The sequence below is a fragment of the Molothrus ater genome, chromosome 10, assembly GCF_012460135.2.
Source record: "Molothrus ater isolate BHLD 08-10-18 breed brown headed cowbird chromosome 10, BPBGC_Mater_1.1, whole genome shotgun sequence".
Lineage (NCBI taxonomy): Eukaryota > Metazoa > Chordata > Aves > Passeriformes > Icteridae > Molothrus > Molothrus ater.
Genome location: NC_050487.2, coordinates 7,064,519 through 7,082,350, shown reverse-complemented (window position 1 = coordinate 7,082,350; position 17,832 = coordinate 7,064,519). Strand labels below are relative to the sequence as shown.

The following is a 17,832-nucleotide window of genomic DNA, read 5'->3' as shown; positions in this document are numbered from 1 at the left end:
TGCTCATCTCAGCAGTTGACAGGGACATTTCATGGCTGCCATCCCCTTGGCCCCCTGACCTCTGGCCCAAGCCAACCCCACCCTGATCCCGGCCCAACAGCACCACCCCACAACAGCCCCTCTTGCCTTGAAACTACAAATGCTCCGCTGGCCTGCCAGTACTGGCATTGTCTTCATTACAAAACCCCAACCCTCATGGCCTGAGAGACAGAAAGGGCTTGTTGCAATTTGGGAAAGACAAGATTTTGCATGGCACTTGTAAGAGAGGTCATGGTAGGCTTGTTGCAATTTGAGAAAGAGAAGATTTCAAGTGCGGCAGTTGTAAGAGAGGGCGCGTGAGGGTCGCAGGGAGCTGTGCTGCTGCGCTGAAGGGCGGCGTGATGGGAGAGGGTCTGTAGGGCGTGCAGGAAGGCTGCAGCAGGTGTGAGATGTGCAGAGCAGTGGAGAGGCAGGCAGGCTGAGCTGGGGCCATAAGGCTGAGGCAGGCTGAGCACAGGGGGCCCAGGCAACCTGGGCAGGAGGTCCTATGGTGTAATGGTGAGCACTCTGGACTCTGAATCCAGTGATCTGAGTTCAAATCTCAGTGGGACCTGAGCCTTTTGGTTGCCTCAGCTTGCTTGCCCTCACCATGCCTACACTCTCAGCCCTCTCCTCTGCTGCTGCTTCCCTTCTGCACTCTTCTCGCAGCAAGCACACAGCACACACAGCACCTGAGCTACAGAACTCCCACTCACAAAGGGCCAGGCACAGGACTCTGCTCTGCCACCACTGCCTCCTCCTGTCTTGGATGCATCTCACTCCGGACACTGGGCTACACGCTCTGGGCACCTGTTTCCACCTTTGACCATTCCCACAGGAACAGCAGCTTACTCCGTGTGCCAGTACTTGTAGGCCCACTGCTGTGAATGTCTCCTTTCTTACTCCTTTCCTCTGCAGCTTCTTTTCCTCTTTTCCCTGCCAATTCCTTTCTATTGCTCTGCAATCCATTCCAGGAGCTCTACCAGCATTGGGCAGTGCCCCATCATTGGGGTTCCATTTGTTTCCATGGGAGAGGGAAGGATCTCCCCGGCAGAGCAGGTGGGAGGTGAGGGAGGAGGAGAACAAAGGACCACGACTCTCCAGCAGTGCTGCACAAAGGCTTTAATGAGAAGGAGCAAAAGCGGCGGCACAGAACAGAGACCAAGGAAGAGGTGTGGGGGGCCAGGGAGGGCAAGAGATGGGCCCATTTGCCAAGGAGAAGGGGGATGATGCGCCGGCCTCAGCAGATCTGACCTCAGCAGCGGGGGAAAGGCAGACACAGGCCTGAGCCGCCCAGGCCAAGGGAGCCCCCAGAAGAGATGGGAACCCCCGCGGTGCTGAGGGAGCTGCCCACAGCAGCTGACAGAGAGGATCCCACGGCTGTGCTCTGAGGGAAGGAGGTGAGGATGGGGCCCGGCATGGTCACCACCACCGGCGAAGGCTCGATGTACACCATGGAGTCAGCGCAGCGGGCGTTGCAGGGCTCAGTGCAGCTGCTGGCAAGGGGCGTTGGGCCACAGGGGCCGCAGGGCCGTGGGGGACAGGGTCTGCAGCAAGACATCTCTCGGTGCGGGAGGCAAGGCTGCAACACAGAGCAGGGAGCGGCACCCGGCCTCAGCATCGCTCTGTCTCTCTGTCCCTCAGCTCTCCCCAGGGACACATTTGGTCTCCACAACACACTCTGTGCCCACAGCTCCCACCACCCTCCTGGTGCCCTCCCAGTGGCACGGCACGGGAAGGCCGCCCCACTTCAGCAATAGGAGCCAGCCCAGTGGCTTTAAGGGCCCTGTGGAAAGACTGGTCACAGCCCATCTGCAGAGCAGACATGGCTGTGTCAGACAATGTCCCGGCGTGCGCCGGCACATTTTGTTACACCACGGCAGGTGCAATTTCTGCTGGGCACATCCCCCTGAGGCTGAGCCCCATTGATCCCCTTCTGCTGGAACAAAGCCCCCTCTTCCCAGCTGGCCCCAGCCCCCAGCATGGAAAGGCTGACAGCCCTCCAACAGTTCTGTGCCAGGGCCACGCTCAGGCAGCCCAAGGATCAAGCCGGGCAGCCTCCATGAGAGCAGCTCAGCCCACAGGGAGGGATGGAGCGGGCTCAGGCTTACCTCGTTCCTCGAGGAAAGGGAGGCCAGAGACCAGGATGCAGAGCCTGCAGCAGAGCAGCCTTTTATGCTGGGTCCCAGAGCCCTGTGGGGCCACAAACATTCCTTGTTTGTGAAACATCCAAACTCCTGGGAGTGGCCACTTGCCAGGCCTCGCTGATGATCAGGTCCCTGCCTCTTTCATCTCAGGCACTTTTCACCAATTTCACAGCACCCGACTTGAAAATGATTCACGTGTGTCCCCGCTTCCTAAGGCAATTTCATTTGGAGGTCCCAAGCCAGTGTATAAGGTGTATTGAACAGTCTTTGTGTGGTGTCTCTAAGTTTCTGTTATTTGCCCTTTCTGAAGTTTAATTGGGCTCCAGTTACAGTTAAATTCAGCCATGAAGTGATACCCAGCTCATCTCTCAGGAGCTTTCAGTGCAGACACTCAGGCTCATTGTGAAAGTCATTTCTTCCATGGGTCATCACAGACATAGAGAAGACTGTGGGTCACTTGAGGCACAAAGTCAACACTGCACAACCCCATAGTGGGGAAGGGACCCAACTCTGCAGGGAGGTGGCAAAGCTCAGTGGAAGGGAAGTCCATGTTCACCTGAAAGGATGTCCCCTGCAGGCCTGAGTGGCAGCCATGGGGAACTTGCTGACAGTCACAGGCTGTGCCACAGCCTGGTTTTGTGATCAAAGAGATGCTGTGTCCTTCCCTGAAACAGACCCACAGCCACACTGACCTGCTTTACTCAGTGTGCCCATCCCAGGGGCAGAGACCTGGCTGGTGGCTTTGGGGAAAAGGCTGAGGGCAGGGAGCCCATGGCTGTTTTTTCTGGGTCTGGCATGGGGTTTCCCATTCCATGCATTTTACATTTCAAAGGGACACTGGATCAGTCTCCCAGGGCAGAAGAGTAGGTGTCATTGTGATGTGGAAGAGCTGGGAAAATCCCTGAGCTCCAGGCAAACCTGAGTCACCCAGTGTGGACTTCAGTGGACTGGCTGCCACAGACTCAGGTGCTCAAGGGATAACAGAGCTCATACCCTCAATGTTCTGCTGCCATGAAGGATATTTCCCCACCTTGTGTTCCCAGTCGGGGATCGCCTGGTGCTTGTCTGCAATCTCCTGCATTTGCTGTCTCCCAAGGCAGGGTCTTTTGGTGGCAGCTCAAGGACTGTAGTGACCCAGAGTACCCCACATCAACCTCAGAAGGTCTGTGTGGAGCTCTGGAGGTCTTGTGCTCCTATCAACTGCTCTGGGCAGATCACACTGCCCCAGTTCCTCAGCAGACTCTGGGCCTTGTCCTGCTGAATTCTAAGCACAGACACAGCTTGCAAAAGAGGTCCCTATCACTTGTACAGCTCTCCCAGGCCTGTCCCTTGTCCTCCCCCAGGGAACTCTGGGATTTCCTTTCTTGCCACTTGTGATTGCTGCCTCTTGCCCTGTGACAGGGCAGCTCTCAGGAGAGTTTGGCTTCATTCTCTCCTGAACTGCCCGGAGGTGATGGAGGCGGTAGCTCCATGTCCCCCTCCATGCCTTGCTCATCAGTGCAGGCAGCCTCAGTGTCATCTCCTGCTGGTCCTCCCCATTGAGGTCCTGGAAGGCTCCTCTGTAGGAGCCCTTTCCATCTCCTGGTGGCCTCCTGGGGGTGCAGGGCATCCCTGGAAGTGCTGCTCAGGAGACAGGGACCTGTCTGACAGGGGCAGTGTTCAGAGGACAATGGGACAAGGCCCACCATTTATGGAGGCCGCTGGAAGTTTGTTCTTCTCAGAGAGGGAGCAAAGAACTTCCAGAGGTCTCTCCCAGCTTCCATTATCCTGGGTCACCCTGCATCCCCTGGGCCCTTGAGCAGCCACCAAATGGCAATGGCTTTTGCAAAGCTGCAGCAGCAGCACAGGATTACATGGATGTACAAGGTGGTACCGGACTGGTCCTAGAAGGTCTGCAAGTGCCCCTGACATAGGCTGACATTTTGGAGGAAAGGGGCCATGTGCTGTGGTATCCCTGGAATGCCTGAGTCCAGGGCACTGTGTGCACTCATTTCCACATCAGCATGATTCAGGTCTGCCTGAAGCTCATGGATTTTCCCAACTCTTCCACATCACAATGGTTCCCACAAGCTCTGGGAGACTGATCCAATATCCCTTTGAACTGGGCTATTAGGTGAATGGGCAAATGATGCCTGCCCCAGGAAAAGGAGCCATGAGCTTTGGGCTTCCTGCCCTCAGCCTCTGCCCCAAAGCTGCCATCCAGATCCCGACCTCAGGGCTGGACACAGTGAGCAAAGTGGGTCAGTTTGTGTTTGGGAAAATGGGTCAATTTGTCTTTCAGGGAGAGATGTAGGCATGCCTTTGATCAGTGTCCTACGTGTTGAATTCCTTGTTTTCTGGAGGATCCCCACTTCCCAAGCTGAGGCCAGAGCTCTGGTTGTCAAATGCCAAGGTCAGGGCAATCCCAAACCTGGACACAGCCTAGTAGGCCTTGAGTGGGTGGAGAGCAGCCCTGTGGAGGGGAACGTGCAGGTTCTGAAATACTGAACATGAACCTGCCCTGCCAGCTAGCAGCCCAGTGCAAAAATCCAATCTTATTCTGGGCTGCATCCAGAGCCGTGTGGGCAGCAGGTTGAGGGAGGGGATTGTCCTGCTCTACTCGGCTCTCCTTACACCGTACCTGGGGTACTGCCTGCAGCCCTAGGACCCACAGGCTAAGAAACACACAGACCTGCTGCAGTGGGTCCAGAGGAGCCACAAAGAGCAGCAGGAGCTGGAGCCATCAGCCTGTGAGGACAGGCTGAGAGGGTTGGGGTTGCATAGCAAAGAGAGGACAGGGCTCCCAGGAGACATTCAATTAAGAAAGGGAAGGATACCTGGTTGGGGTGTGTAGGGATGGCTCAAGGGCCACTGGTTAAAAATGAAAGCAGGTGTATTTAGATTGGACATTGGGAGGGCATCTTTTTCTTGGAGACGAATGATACACTGGATTGGGCTGTGCAGAGAAATTCTAGAAGCTGTTTGACGGGGCTCGAGGGAGATGATTTTAAGGTCCATTACATCCCAAAGTGATTCTAAGAGTCATCACAGAATGTTGGTTTCTACAAAGAGGAAGAACAACATTTGAGATGAAAGAGGCAGGGACCTGATCATCAGCGAGGCCTGGCAAGTGGCCACTCCCAGGAGTTTGGATGTTTCACAAACAAGGAATGTTTGTGGCCCCACAGGGCTCTGGGACCCAGCATAAAAGGCTGCTCTGCTGCAGGCTCTGCATCCTGGTCTCTGGCCTCCCTTTCCTCAAGGAACGAGGTAAGCCTGAGCCCACTCCATCCCTCCCTGTGGGCTGAGCTGCTCTCATGGAGGCTGCCCGGCTTGATCCTTGGGCTGCCTGAGCGTGGCCCTGGCACAGAACTGTTGGAGGGCTGTCAGCCTTTCCATGCTGGGGGCTGGGGCCAGCTGGGAAGAGGGGGCTTTGTTCCAGCAGAAGGGGATCAATGGGGCTCAGCCTCAGGGGGATGTGCCCAGCAGAAATTGCACCTGCCGTGGTGTAACAAAATGTGCCGGCGCACGCCGGGACATTGTCTGACACAGCCATGTCTGCTCTGCAGATGGGCTGTGACCAGTCTTTCCACAGGGCCCTTAAAGCCACTGGGCTGGCTCCTATTGCTGAAGTGGGGCGGCCTTCCCGTGCCGTGCCACTGGGAGGGCACCAGGAGGGTGGTGGGAGCTGTGGGCACAGAGTGTGTTGTGGAGACCAAATGTGTCCCTGGGGAGAGCTGAGGGACAGAGAGACAGAGCGATGCTGAGGCCGGGTGCCGCTCCCTGCTCTGTGTTGCAGCCTTGCCTCCCGCACCGAGAGATGTCTTGCTGCAGACCCTGTCCCCCACGGCCCTGCGGCCCCTGTGGCCCAACGCCCCTTGCCAGCAGCTGCACTGAGCCCTGCAACGCCCGCTGCGCTGACTCCATGGTGTACATCGAGCCTTCGCCGGTGGTGGTGACCATGCCGGGCCCCATCCTCACCTCCTTCCCTCAGAGCACAGCCGTGGGATCCTCTCTGTCAGCTGCTGTGGGCAGCTCCCTCAGCACCGCGGGGGTTCCCATCTCTTCTGGGGGCTCCCTTGGCCTGGGCGGCTCAGGCCTGTGTCTGCCTTTCCCCCGCTGCTGAGGTCAGATCTGCTGAGGCCGGCGCATCATCCCCCTTCTCCTTGGCAAATGGGCCCATCTCTTGCCCTCCCTGGCCCCCCACACCTCTTCCTTGGTCTCTGTTCTGTGCCACCGCTTTTGCTCCTTCTCATTAAAGCCTTTGTGCAGCACTGCTGGAGAGTCGTGGTCCTTTGTTCTCCTCCTCCCTCACCTACCACCTGCTCTGCCAGGGTGAGCACTGGCTGCTGTCCTGAGCTTACCAGCAGCTGCACTAAGAACTCCAAGAAATTACACCAGAGCACCAAACCTCAGTCACTGAGCTTGAGTCTGGAACCTGGAGATCACAGCCCTGCAGGGCCCGGTGCCAATTTGTGCCCTGTGAGAGTTATTTCAGATATTTGGAGTGACATGTCATTCCTGTCAAAGCTTCTTCACAAAAGCATAGCACAATCTGTAGTATTGCATCAACCCCAATGAGGGGAGAGAATGATTAGGAGGACTCCATTAATACCAGAAGGCTAATTAATTACTTTATTATACTTTATTATTTTAAATTATTTTACATTATCTTACATTACATCTGAACTGAATCTGCCATGCACTCAACCCTGCACACAACAGCACAGAATCTCGTGACTGTCAGCTGACAGTCCCGACATACACACACTTGGCCCTGATAGGCCAAGGAAACAAAATGCCCTCACTTTGGGGAGACAATCTCCATTATGAGAGATGGAGCACTGGTGAATGACCACAGCCACAGGGCAGGGATCCCAGATGCCTGGCTGAGGCCAAGGCTCACAGAGCTGCAGCCGGAGCCCCTGGGGCTCTGCCTCTCAGGCCTCCGCAGCCCGGCCCCAGGGCCCGGCTGGCTCTGGGAGGGTCCAAGCTGCAAATTTGGAGTGGAACTGTGGTGGTGCATTCCTCCCTCTCCTTTTTCAGGCCACACTGAGATCTGAGAAATGCTTGTTAGGCCCCAGCCTTGGAAACAGCACCTGGTCTCAGCTGTTCCTCAGCTTATCAGAAACACTCTCTCTTCCCAAGAACTGCTGCCTGACAAGCTCATGTTTTCCTCATGACCAGTCTTGGAAAATATTTTTGTTTCCTGACCGTCACAACATTTCTGTTTCACACTTTCAAGGAAAGTGCCAGCAAAAACTGTGGCCAGGATGAAACCTTGATAGGACTAAAGCCCACTCTCTTACAACCCTATAAAGAGTGGCCCAAAATGAGACCATTTGAGCTGTCCTGGACCGCAGCAGGCTGTGACCAGCAATGGCCCTGAGTGGGCCGGCTCTCACAGCCAGTGAACTCTCAGGGTCGCTGTACTTGGAGGATTGCCCAACAAGGAGGAGTCCCGGGCTGATACCCTCACTCCTTGAGGCCTGAGCCTTCCCCCTTTGGGAGATGCAAAGGCATCCAAAGTGAGTGTTTCACTGCCCACTGAGGGGAACTTTTCACAGGTACGTTGCCTGTACCGACTCTTCATGTCTGTGTGCATGCACGTCTGCATGTATTTGCTATAGCAAATCTGGGAGAAACACTGCTTCCTTAGATGTTCAAGAACCTTGGAGATCTAAGTAAGTTAAGGCCTGTCAGTAAGGTTAAGTTCCAGCTATAGAGTTACCTAATGGTGCTTAGTGTTGTTCTTTTGCTTGGTTGCTAAGTATAACTTTGAAGTTGTAAGTTAGGTTAAATGTTATGAAGTGCTTTTGCTCTGTCAAGTTTTAAGCCTCTGTCAAGCTCTTAGGCTGTGTTCCTTTGCATGCTTGCCCTCGCTGTTGTGTGTCACACACACACACAGAGCTACTCAAACACACAGATACAGAAGCACCCACCCCCGCCCCCTGCCTCTCGATAGCTGTCAGTTGATTTCTGTTTGGATTGGTTGGAATTGGTTTTGTTTTGTGGTTGGTTGTTTTCCCTTGTTGTGCCTTAAGGCCTTAAGTGTTGGGTAAGTAGGAGAGTGAGTCTTGCCAAGGCAGTTTGTTGTCTTTTTTGGTTGAATATGAAAAGTGTTTTTTGCTGCTGTCCTTGGGAGCGATTTTGAGGCATGTGAAGCAGTGTTTGTTTAGAGGAGCCTTGTGCAGAAGTGCGTAGGTGTGGGTGTGGGTGTGGTGGCCCAGGGCAGGTGATGAGCAGGGCGGGCAGGGCTGGAGCAGGTAGTTGTGGCCGAGTGGTGAAGGCGATGGACTAGAAATCCATTGGGGTTTCCCCGCGCAGGTTCGAATCCTGCCAACTACGGGCACGTGTCCCTTTTGGGCTGCGGGCAGCTGACCAGGGGCACGGGGAGCACCATGGCACACGTGTGCCATGGACAGCAGCTGCAGCTGCCCCAGGGCTCCTGCACTTGCAGCCCCAACAATGAAGAAGGGAAGGGCAAATGCAGATGGCACCTGGAGCTGAGCATTTCATCACCTCCTGGAGCTGAGCATTTCATCCCCTCGCAGTGGCACCAAGTGTTAAAGGCAAGGAGCTTCAGCTTGACAACCTGCTTGGCACCAAGTGGCCAGAAATCCGAGCTTTTGCTTCAGAGTACCCATGAGGAGCATGGAGCTGAGGCAGCAGAATTTGCAGAGCAAAAAGAGGAGAATTGTTTCTGGTGGCAGTTCCAAGCCAAGGCAACCCATGTCCCAGGTTGGCCATCAAAGATCTGAAGTGTCGGGCAGGTGCAGTGTTGCCGGGTGCCGGGAGCAGATGTGTATTTGTGGCGAGGGCTGCAGGTGTGAGGATGTGTGTGGATGTCAGGTGGGCTGATGGATGGCAAGGCTGCAGGCTGTGTGCAGGGGTGTGTTGAGCAGGGGCAGGGGCAGGGTGGGTGTGGAAGGGGCAGGGTGTGTGCAGGGGTGTGTGCGGGAGGTGTGGGAGAAGGGCAAAGGCAGGCGGTGGAGGTGCCGAGCACAGGCTGAAGGGAGGTGCATGGTGAGGGTGTCTATTTAGTGGGGTGGGGGAGGCAGATCAGAGAGGAAGGGAAGGAGTGAGGGGCAGCAGTGGCGGGCAGCCTGCGGCTGGGCTGAGGGCAATGGCAGGCAGGCCTGGGGAGGAGCAGAGTGGCGCAGCGGGAGCGTGCTGGGCCCATAACCCAGAGGTCGATGGATCGAAACCATCCTCTGCTAAGGTGCTTTTTTCACTCAGGCTGCCTTGCCCAACAACTTGGACCCTGCTTGGCCGGCCCCAGCTTTCTGGCCAACGCTGGCCACAGCCTTCCTCTGGCCTCTACACCGGCTACCTGCTTTTAGTAAAACCATAAAACTTGTATAACAGCACCTGGCCTCTCCTGGTCCCAAAGAGCGCGGACCATGCCCTCCACAAGTTCTTCTTCCACAGAGCAGCTGAGCCGCTGCTCCTGCTCCCCTCAGCCTGGGATCCTGCCCAGGACACCAGGGACCTCCCAGCCCAGCAGGCACCCGCTGGTTGTGAGCCAGGTCAGCCCTGGCAAAAGCCGACTGCAGGCGCTGCTCTGGATCCTGCAGAGACTCCCGGAGAGTGGTGAGCCAATGCAGCCGGGTGGGCAGGGAACCTTGTGCTTCTCCACACCTGGGCGTCAGGCTGGGGCTGCAGTGGGGCTGAGGCACTGAGTTGCCTTGTCCTTGCTTTGTCTCCAGCCATGCTTTGAGCAGGCACTTGGACTTGCGTCCTCCTGGGACGCCTTGCAGTCAAGTTCCTTGTGAGAGGGAAGAGTTGGCAGAGCGGGTTCTGCCCTCCCTGCTGTGCAGCATAGGCAGTGAGTGAAGTTCTTCCTCAGAGGAAGTGGAGGTCAGTCATTGGCGCGCCCTTGTTGTGTCACCTGTGCTTTGTCCTTGGTGCTGCAGCCCCTGTGCGGGGTTCAGCAGAGGGTCTTTGTAGAGCTTTGGTAGAGATGGGGCAAAGTTAGCCTCTGCATAGTCCTTAAGGAGCTGGAGGGGGTTGGTCTGGAGAAGAGAAGGCAAGGGGGCTTGTGGTGTGTGAAGGTAAGTTGGGAAGGTAAGTTTGCCTGCGTGAGAAAGGGCTTGTTGCAATTTGGGAAAGGGAAGATTTTGCGTGCTTTGAAGCGCGGCAGTTGTAAGAGAGGGCGCGTGAGGGTCGCAGGGAGCTGTGCTGCTGCGCTGAAGGGCGGCGCGATGGGAGAGGGTCTGTAGGGCGTGCAGGAAGGCTGCAGCAGGTGTGAGATGTGCAGAGCAGTGGAGAGGCAGGCAGGCTGAGCTGGGGCCATAAGGCTGAGGCAGGCTGAGCACAGGGGGCCCAGGCAACCTGGGCAGGAGGTCCTATGGTGTAATGGTGAGCACTCTGGACTCTGAATCCAGTGATCTGAGTTCAAATCTCAGTGGGACCTGAGCCTTTTGGTTGCCTCAGCTTGCTTGCCCTCACCATGCCTACACTCTCAGCCCTCTCCTCTGCTGCTGCTTCCCTTCTGCACTCTTCTCGCAGCAAGCACACAGCACACACAGCACCTGAGCTGCAGAACTCCCACTCACAAAGGGCCAGGCACAGGACTCTGCTCTGCCACCACTGCCTCCTCCTGTCTTGGATGCATCTCACTCCGGACACTGGGCTACACGCTCTGGGCACCTGTTTCCACCTTTGACCATTCCCACAGGAACAGCAGCTTACTCCGTGTGCCAGTACTCTGTGTCATTACTTATAAGCCCAACCCCTGTCCACTGCTCCCTTCTGACTGCTTCGCACATTGGCTTCTTTTCCTCTTTTCCCTGCCAATCCCTTTCTATTGCTCTGCAATCCATTCCGGGAGCTCTACAAGCATTAGGCAGTGCCCCATCATTGGCAGTGATCAGTGCCCCATCCATTTGTTTCCATGGGAGAGGGAAGGATCTCCCTGGCAGAGCAGGTGGTAGGTGAGGGAGGAGGAGAACAAAGGACCACGACTCTCCAGCAGTGCTGCACAAAGGCTTTAATGAGAAGGAGCAAAAGCGGCGGCACAGAACAGAGACCAAGGAAGAGGTGTGGGGGGCCAGGGAGGGCAAGAGATGGGCCCATTTGCCAAGGAGAAGGGGGATGATGCGCCGGCCTCAGCAGATCTGACCTCAGCAGCGGGGGAAAGGCAGACACAGGCCTGAGCCCCCCAGGCCAAGGGAGCCCCCAGAAGAGATGGGAACCCCCGCGGTGCTGAGGGAGCTGCCCACAGCAGCTGACAGAGAGGATCCCACGGCTGTGCTCTGAGGGAAGGAGGTGAGGATGGGGCCCGGCATGGTCACCACCACCGGCGAAGGCTCGATGTACACCATGGAGTCAGCGCAGCGGGCGTTGCAGGGCTCAGTGCAGCTGCTGGCAAGGGGCGTTGGGCCACAGGGGCCGCAGGGCCGTGGGGGACAGGGTCTGCAGCAAGACATCTCTCGGTGCGGGAGGCAAGGCTGCAACACAGAGCAGGGAGCGGCACCCGGCCTCAGCATCGCTCTGTCTCTCTGTCCCTCAGCTCTCCCCAGGGACACATTTGGTCTCCAAAACACACTCTGTGCCCACAGCTCCCACCACCCTCCTGGTGCCCTCCCAGTGGCACGGCACGGGAAGGCCGCCCCACTTCAGCAATAGGAGCCAGCCCAGTGGCTTTAAGGGCCCTGTGGAAAGACTGGTCACAGCCCATCTGCAGAGCAGACATGGCTGTGTCAGACAATGTCCCTGCGTGCGCCGGCACATTTTGTTACACCACGGCAGGTGCAAATTCTGCTGGGCACATCCCCCTGAGGCTGAGCCCCATTGATCCCCTTCTGCTGGAACAAAGCCCCCTCTTCCCAGCTGGCCCCAGCCCCCAGCATGGAAAGGCTGACAGCCCTCCAACAGTTCTGTGCCAGGGCCACGCTCAGGCAGCCCAAGGATCAAGCCGGGCAGCCTCCATGAGAGCAGCTCAGCCCACAGGGAGGGATGGAGCGGGCTCAGGCTTACCTCGTTCCTTGAGGAAAGGGAGGCCAGAGACCAGGATGCAGAGCCTGCAGCAGAGCAGCCTTTTATGCTGGGTCCCAGAGCCCTGTGGGGCCACAAACATTCCTTGTTTGTGAAACATCCAAACTCCTGGGAGTGGCCACTTGCCAGGCCTCGCTGATGATCGGGTCACTGCCTCTTTCATCTCAGGCACTTTTCACCAATTTCACAGCACCCGACTTGAAAATGATTCATGTGCGTCCCCGCTTCCTAAGGCAATTTCATTTGGAGGTCCCAAGCCAGTGTATAAGGTGTATTGAACAGTCTTTGTGTAGTGTCTCTAAGTTTCTGTTATTTGCCCTTTCTGAAGTTTAATTGGGCTCCAGTTACAGTTAAATTCAGCCATGAAGTGATACCCAGCTCATCTCTCAGGAGCTTTCAGTGCAGACACTCAGGCTCATTGTGAGAGTCATTTCTTCCATGGGTCATCACAGACCTAGAGAAGACTGTGGGTCACTTGAGGCACAAAGTCAACACTGCACAACCCCATAGTGGGGAAGGGACCCAACTCTGCAGGGAGGTGGCAAAGCTCAGTGGAAGGGAAGTCCATGTTCACCTGAAAGGATGTCCCCTGCAGGCCTGAGTGGCAGCCATGGGGAACTTGCTGACAGTCACAGGCTGTGCCACAGCCTGGTTTTGTGATCAAAGAGATGCTGTGTCCTTCCCTGAAACAGACCCACAGCCACACTGACCTGCTTTACTCAGTGTGCCCATCCCAGGGGCAGAGACCTGGCTGGTGGCTTTGGGGAAAAGGCTGAGGGCAGGGAGCCCATGGCTGTTTTTTCTGGGTCTGGCATGGGGTTTCCCATTCCATGCATTTTACATTTCAAAGGGACACTGGATCAGTCTCCCAGGGCAGAAGAGTAGGTGTCATTGTGATGTGGAAGAGCTGGGAAAATCCCTGAGCTCCAGGCAAACCTGAGTCACCCAGTGTGGACTTCAGTGGACTGGCTGCCACAGACTCAGGTGCTCAAGGGATAACAGAGCTCATACCCTCAATGTTCTGCTGCCATGAAGGATATTTCCCCACCTTGTGTTCCCAGTCGGGGATCGCCTGGTGCTTGTCTGCAATCTCCTGCATTTGCTGTCTCCCAAGGCAGGGTCTTTTGGTGGCAGCTCAAGGACTGTAGTGACCCAGAGTACCCCACATCAACCCCAGAAGGTCTGTGTGGAGCTCTGGAGGTCTTGTGCTCCTATCAACTGCTCTGGGCAGATCACACTGCCCCAGTTCCTCAGCAGACTCTGGGCCTTGTCCTGCCGACTTCTAAGCACAGACACAGCTTGCAAAAGAGGTCCCTATCACTTGTACAGCTCTCCCAGGCCTGTCCCTTGTCCTCCCCCAGGGAACTCTGGGATTTCCTTTCTTGCCACTTGTGATTGCTGCCTCTTGCCCTGTGACAGTGCAGCTCTCAGGAGAGTTTGGCTTCATTCTCTCCTGAACTGCCAGGAGGTGATGGAGGTGGCAGCTCCATGTCCCCCTCCATGCCTTGCTCATCAGTGCAGGCAGCCTCAGTGTCATCTCCTGCTGGTCCTCCCCATTGAGGTCCTGGAAGGCTCCTCTGTAGGAGCCCTTTCCATCTCCTGGTGGCCTCCTGGGGGTGCAGGGCATCCCTGGAAGTGCTGCTCAGGAGACAGGGACCTGTCTGACAGTGGCAGTGTTCAGAGGACAATGGGACAAGGCCCACCATTTACGGAGGCCGCTGGGAAGTTTGTTCTTCTCAGAGAGGGAGCAAAGAACTTCCAGAGGTCTCTCCCAGCTTCCATTATCCTGGATCACCCTGCATCCCCTGGGCCCTTGAGCAGCCACCAAATGGCAATGGCTTTTGCAAAGCTGCAGCAGCAGCACAGGATTACATGGATGTACAAGGTAGTACCGGACTGGTCCTAGAAGGTCTGCAAGTGCCCCTGACATAGGCTGACATTTTGGAGGAAAGGAGCCATGTGCTGTGGTATCCCTGGAATGCCTGAGTCCAGGGCACTGTGTGCACTCATTTCCACATCAGCATGATTCAGGTCTGCCTGAAGCTCATGGATTTTCCCAACTCTTCCACATCACAATGGTTCCCACAAGCTCTGGGAGACTGATCCAATATGCCTTTGAACTGGGCTATTAGGTGAATGGGCAAATGATGCCTGCCCCAGGAAAAGGGGCCATGAGCTTTGGGCTTCCTGCCCTCAGCCTCTGCCCCAAAGCTGCCATCCAGATCCCGACCTCAGGGCTGGACACAATGAGCAAAGTGGGTCAGTTTGTGTTTGGGAAAATGGGTCAATTTGTCTTTCAGGGAGAGATGTAGGCATGCCTTTGATCAGTGTCCTATGTGTTGAATTCCTTGTTTTCTGGAGGATCCCCACTTCCCAAGCTGAGGCCAGAGCTCTGGTTGTCAAATGCCAAGGTCAGGGCAATCCCAAACCTGGACACAGCCTAGTAGGCCTTGAGTGGGTGGAGAGCAGCCCTGTGGAGGGGAACGTGCAGGTTCTGAAATACTGAACATGAACCTGCCCTGCCAGCTAGCAGCCCAGTGCAAAAATCCAATCTTATTCTGGGCTACATCCAGAGCCGTGTGGGCAGCAGGTTGAGGGAGGGGATTGTCCTGCTCTACTCGGCTCTCCTGACACCGTACCTGGGGTACTGCCTGCAGCCCTAGGACCCACAGGCTAAGAAACACACAGACCTGCTGCAGTGGGTCCAGAGGAGCCACAAAGAGCAGCAGGAGCTGGAGCCATCAGCCTGTGAGGACAGGCTGAGAGGGTTGGGGTTGCATAGCAAAGAGAGGACAGGGCTCCCAGGAGACATTCAATTAAGAAAGGGAAGGATACCTGGTTGGGGTGTGTAGGGATGGCTCAAGGGCCACTGGTTAAAAATGAAAGCAGGTGTATTTAGATTGGATATTGGGAGGGCATCTTTTTCTTGGAGACGAATGATACACTTGATTGGGCTGTGCAGAGAAATTCTAGAAGCTGTTTCAGGGGGTTTGAGGTAGATGATTTTAAGGTCCGTTCCATTCCAAAGTGATTCTAAGAGTTATCACAGAATGTTGGTTTCTACAAAGAGGAAGAACAACATTTGAGATGAAAGAGGCAGGGACCTGATCATCAGCGAGGCCTGGCAAGTGGCCACTCCCAGGAGTTTGGATGTTTCACAAACAAGGAATGTTTGTGGCCCCACAGGGCTCTGGGACCCAGCATAAAAGGCTGCTCTGCTGCAGGCTCTGCATCCTGGTCTCTGGCCTCCCTTTCCTCAAGGAACGAGGTAAGCCTGAGCCCGCTCCATCCCTCCCTGTGGGCTGAGCTGCTCTCATGGAGGCTGCCCAGCTTGATCCTTGGGCAGCCTGAGCGTGGCCCTGGCACAGAACTGTTGGAGGGCTGTCAGCCTTTCCATGCTGGGGGCTGGGGCCAGCTGGGAAGAGGGGGCTTTGTTCCAGCAGAAGGGGATCAATGGGGCTCAGCCTCAGGGGGATGTGCCCAGCAGAATTTGCACCTGCCGTGGTGTAACAAAATGTGCCAGCGCACACCGGGACATTGTCTGACACAGCCATGTCTGCTCTGCAGATGGGCTGTGACCAGTCTTTCCACAGGGCCCTTAAAGCCACTGGGCTGGCTCCTATTGCTGAAGTGGGGCGGCCTTCCCGTGCCGTGCCACTGGGAGGGCACCAGGAGGGTGGTGGGAGCTGTGGGCACAGAGTGTGTTGTGGAGACCAAATGTGTCCCTGGGGAGAGCTGAGGGACAGAGAGACAGAGCGATGCTGAGGCCGGGTGCCGCTCCCTGCTCTGTGTTGCAGCCTTGCCTCCCGCACCGAGAGATGTCTTGCTGCAGACCCTGTCCCCCACGGCCCTGCGGCCCCTGTGGCCCAACGCCCCTTGCCAGCAGCTGCACTGAGCCCTGCAACGCCCGCTGCGCTGACTCCATGGTGTACATCGAGCCTTCGCCGGTGGTGGTGACCATGCCGGGCCCCATCCTCACCTCCTTCCCTCAGAGCACAGCCGTGGGATCCTCTCTGTCAGCTGCTGTGGGCAGCTCCCTCAGCACCGCGGGGGTTCCCATCTCTTCTGGGGGCTCCCTTGGCCTGGGGGGCTCAGGCCTGTGTCTGCCTTTCCCCCGCTGCTGAGGTCAGATCTGCTGAGGCCGGCGCATCATCCCCCTTCTCCTTGGCAAATGGGCCCATCTCTTGCCCTCCCTGGCCCCCCACACCTCTTCCTTGGTCTCTGTTCTGTGCCGCCGCTTTTGCTCCTTCTCATTAAAGCCTTTGTGCAGCACTGCTGGAGAGTCGTGGTCCTTTGTTCTCCTCCTCCCTCACCTACCACCTGCTCTGCCAGGGAGATCCTTCCCTCTCCCATGGAAACAAATGGATGGGGCACTGATCACTGCCAATGATGGGGCACTGCCTAATGCTTGTAGAGCTCCCGGAATGGATTGCAGAGCAATAGAAAGGGATTGGCAGGGAAAAGAGGAAAAGAAGCCAATGTGCGAAGCAGTCAGAAGGGAGCAGTGGACAGGGGTTGGGCTTATAAGTAATGACACAGAGTACTGGCACACGGAGTAAGCTGCTGTTCCTGTGGGAATGGTCAAAGGTGGAAACAGGTGCCCAGAGCGTGTAGCCCAGTGTCCGGAGTGAGATGCATCCAAGACAGGAGGAGGCAGTGGTGGCAGAGCAGAGTCCTGTGCCTGGCCCTTTGTGAGTGGGAGTTCTGCAGCTCAGGTGCTGTGTGTGCTGTGTGCTTGCTGCGAGAAGAGTGCAGAAGGGAAGCAGCAGCAGAGGAGAGGGCTGAGAGTGTAGGCATGGTGAGGGCAAGCAAGCTGAGGCAACCAAAAGGCTCAGGTCCCACTGAGATTTGAACTCAGATCACTGGATTCAGAGTCCAGAGTGCTCACCATTACACCATAGGACCTCCTGCCCAGGTTGCCTGGGCCCCCTGTGCTCAGCCTGCCTCAGCCTTATGGCCCCAGCTCAGCCTGCCTGCCTCTCCACTGCTCTGCACATCTCACACCTGCTGCAGCCTTCCTGCACGCCCTACAGACCCTCTCCCATCGCGCCGCCCTTCAGCGCAGCAGCACAGCTCCCTGCGACCCTCACGCGCCCTCTCTTACAACTGCCGCGCTTCAAAGCACGCAAAATCTTCCCTTTCCCAAATTGCAACAAGCCCTTTCTCACGCAGGCAAACTTACCTTCCCAACTTACCTTCACACACCACAAGCCCCCTTGCCTTCTCTTCTCCAGACCAACCCCCTCCAGCTCCTTAAGGACTATGCAGAGGCTAACTTTGCCCCATCTCTACCAAAGCTCTACAAAGACCCTCTGCTGAACCCCGCACAGGGGCTGCAGCACCAAGGACAAAGCACAGGTGACACAACAAGGGCGCGCCAATGACTGACCTCCACTTCCTCTGAGGAAGAACTTCACTCACTGCCTATGCTGCACAGCAGGGAGGGCAGAACCCGCTCTGCCAACTCTTCCCTCTCACAAGGAACTTGACTGCAAGGCGTCCCAGGAGGACGCAAGTCCAAGTGCCTGCTCAAAGCATGGCTGGAGACAAAGCAAGGACAAGGCAACTCAGTGCCTCAGCCCCACTGCAGCCCCAGCCTGACGCCCAGGTGTGGAGAAGCACAAGGTTCCCTGCCCACCCGGCTGCATTGGCTCACCACTCTCCGGGAGTCTCTGCAGGATCCAGAGCA

The 17,832-nt window shown here is 56.5% G+C and overlaps 5 non-coding genes across 5 annotated transcripts; 4 read left to right on the top strand and 1 right to left on the bottom strand.

Annotated features, from left to right (window-relative positions):
- The first annotated feature begins 520 nt into the window (after positions 1-520).
- On the top strand, positions 521-592 carry TRNAQ-CUG (transfer RNA glutamine (anticodon CUG)). The gene has a single exon. It is a non-coding gene; the product is annotated as a tRNA-Gln (tRNA).
- A 7,818-nt stretch (positions 593-8,410) lies between these two features.
- TRNAS-AGA (transfer RNA serine (anticodon AGA)) lies at positions 8,411-8,492 on the top strand. The gene has a single exon. It is a non-coding gene; the product is annotated as a tRNA-Ser (tRNA).
- Positions 8,493-9,292: 800 nt separating this feature from the next.
- Positions 9,293-9,364, top strand: TRNAM-CAU (transfer RNA methionine (anticodon CAU)). Its single transcript has one exon. It is a non-coding gene; the product is annotated as a tRNA-Met (tRNA).
- A 1,124-nt stretch (positions 9,365-10,488) lies between these two features.
- Positions 10,489-10,560, top strand: TRNAQ-CUG (transfer RNA glutamine (anticodon CUG)). The gene has a single exon. It is a non-coding gene; the product is annotated as a tRNA-Gln (tRNA).
- Positions 10,561-16,976: 6,416 nt separating this feature from the next.
- Positions 16,977-17,048, bottom strand: TRNAQ-CUG (transfer RNA glutamine (anticodon CUG)). The gene has a single exon. It is a non-coding gene; the product is annotated as a tRNA-Gln (tRNA).
- Positions 17,049-17,832: the final 784 nt, after the last annotated feature.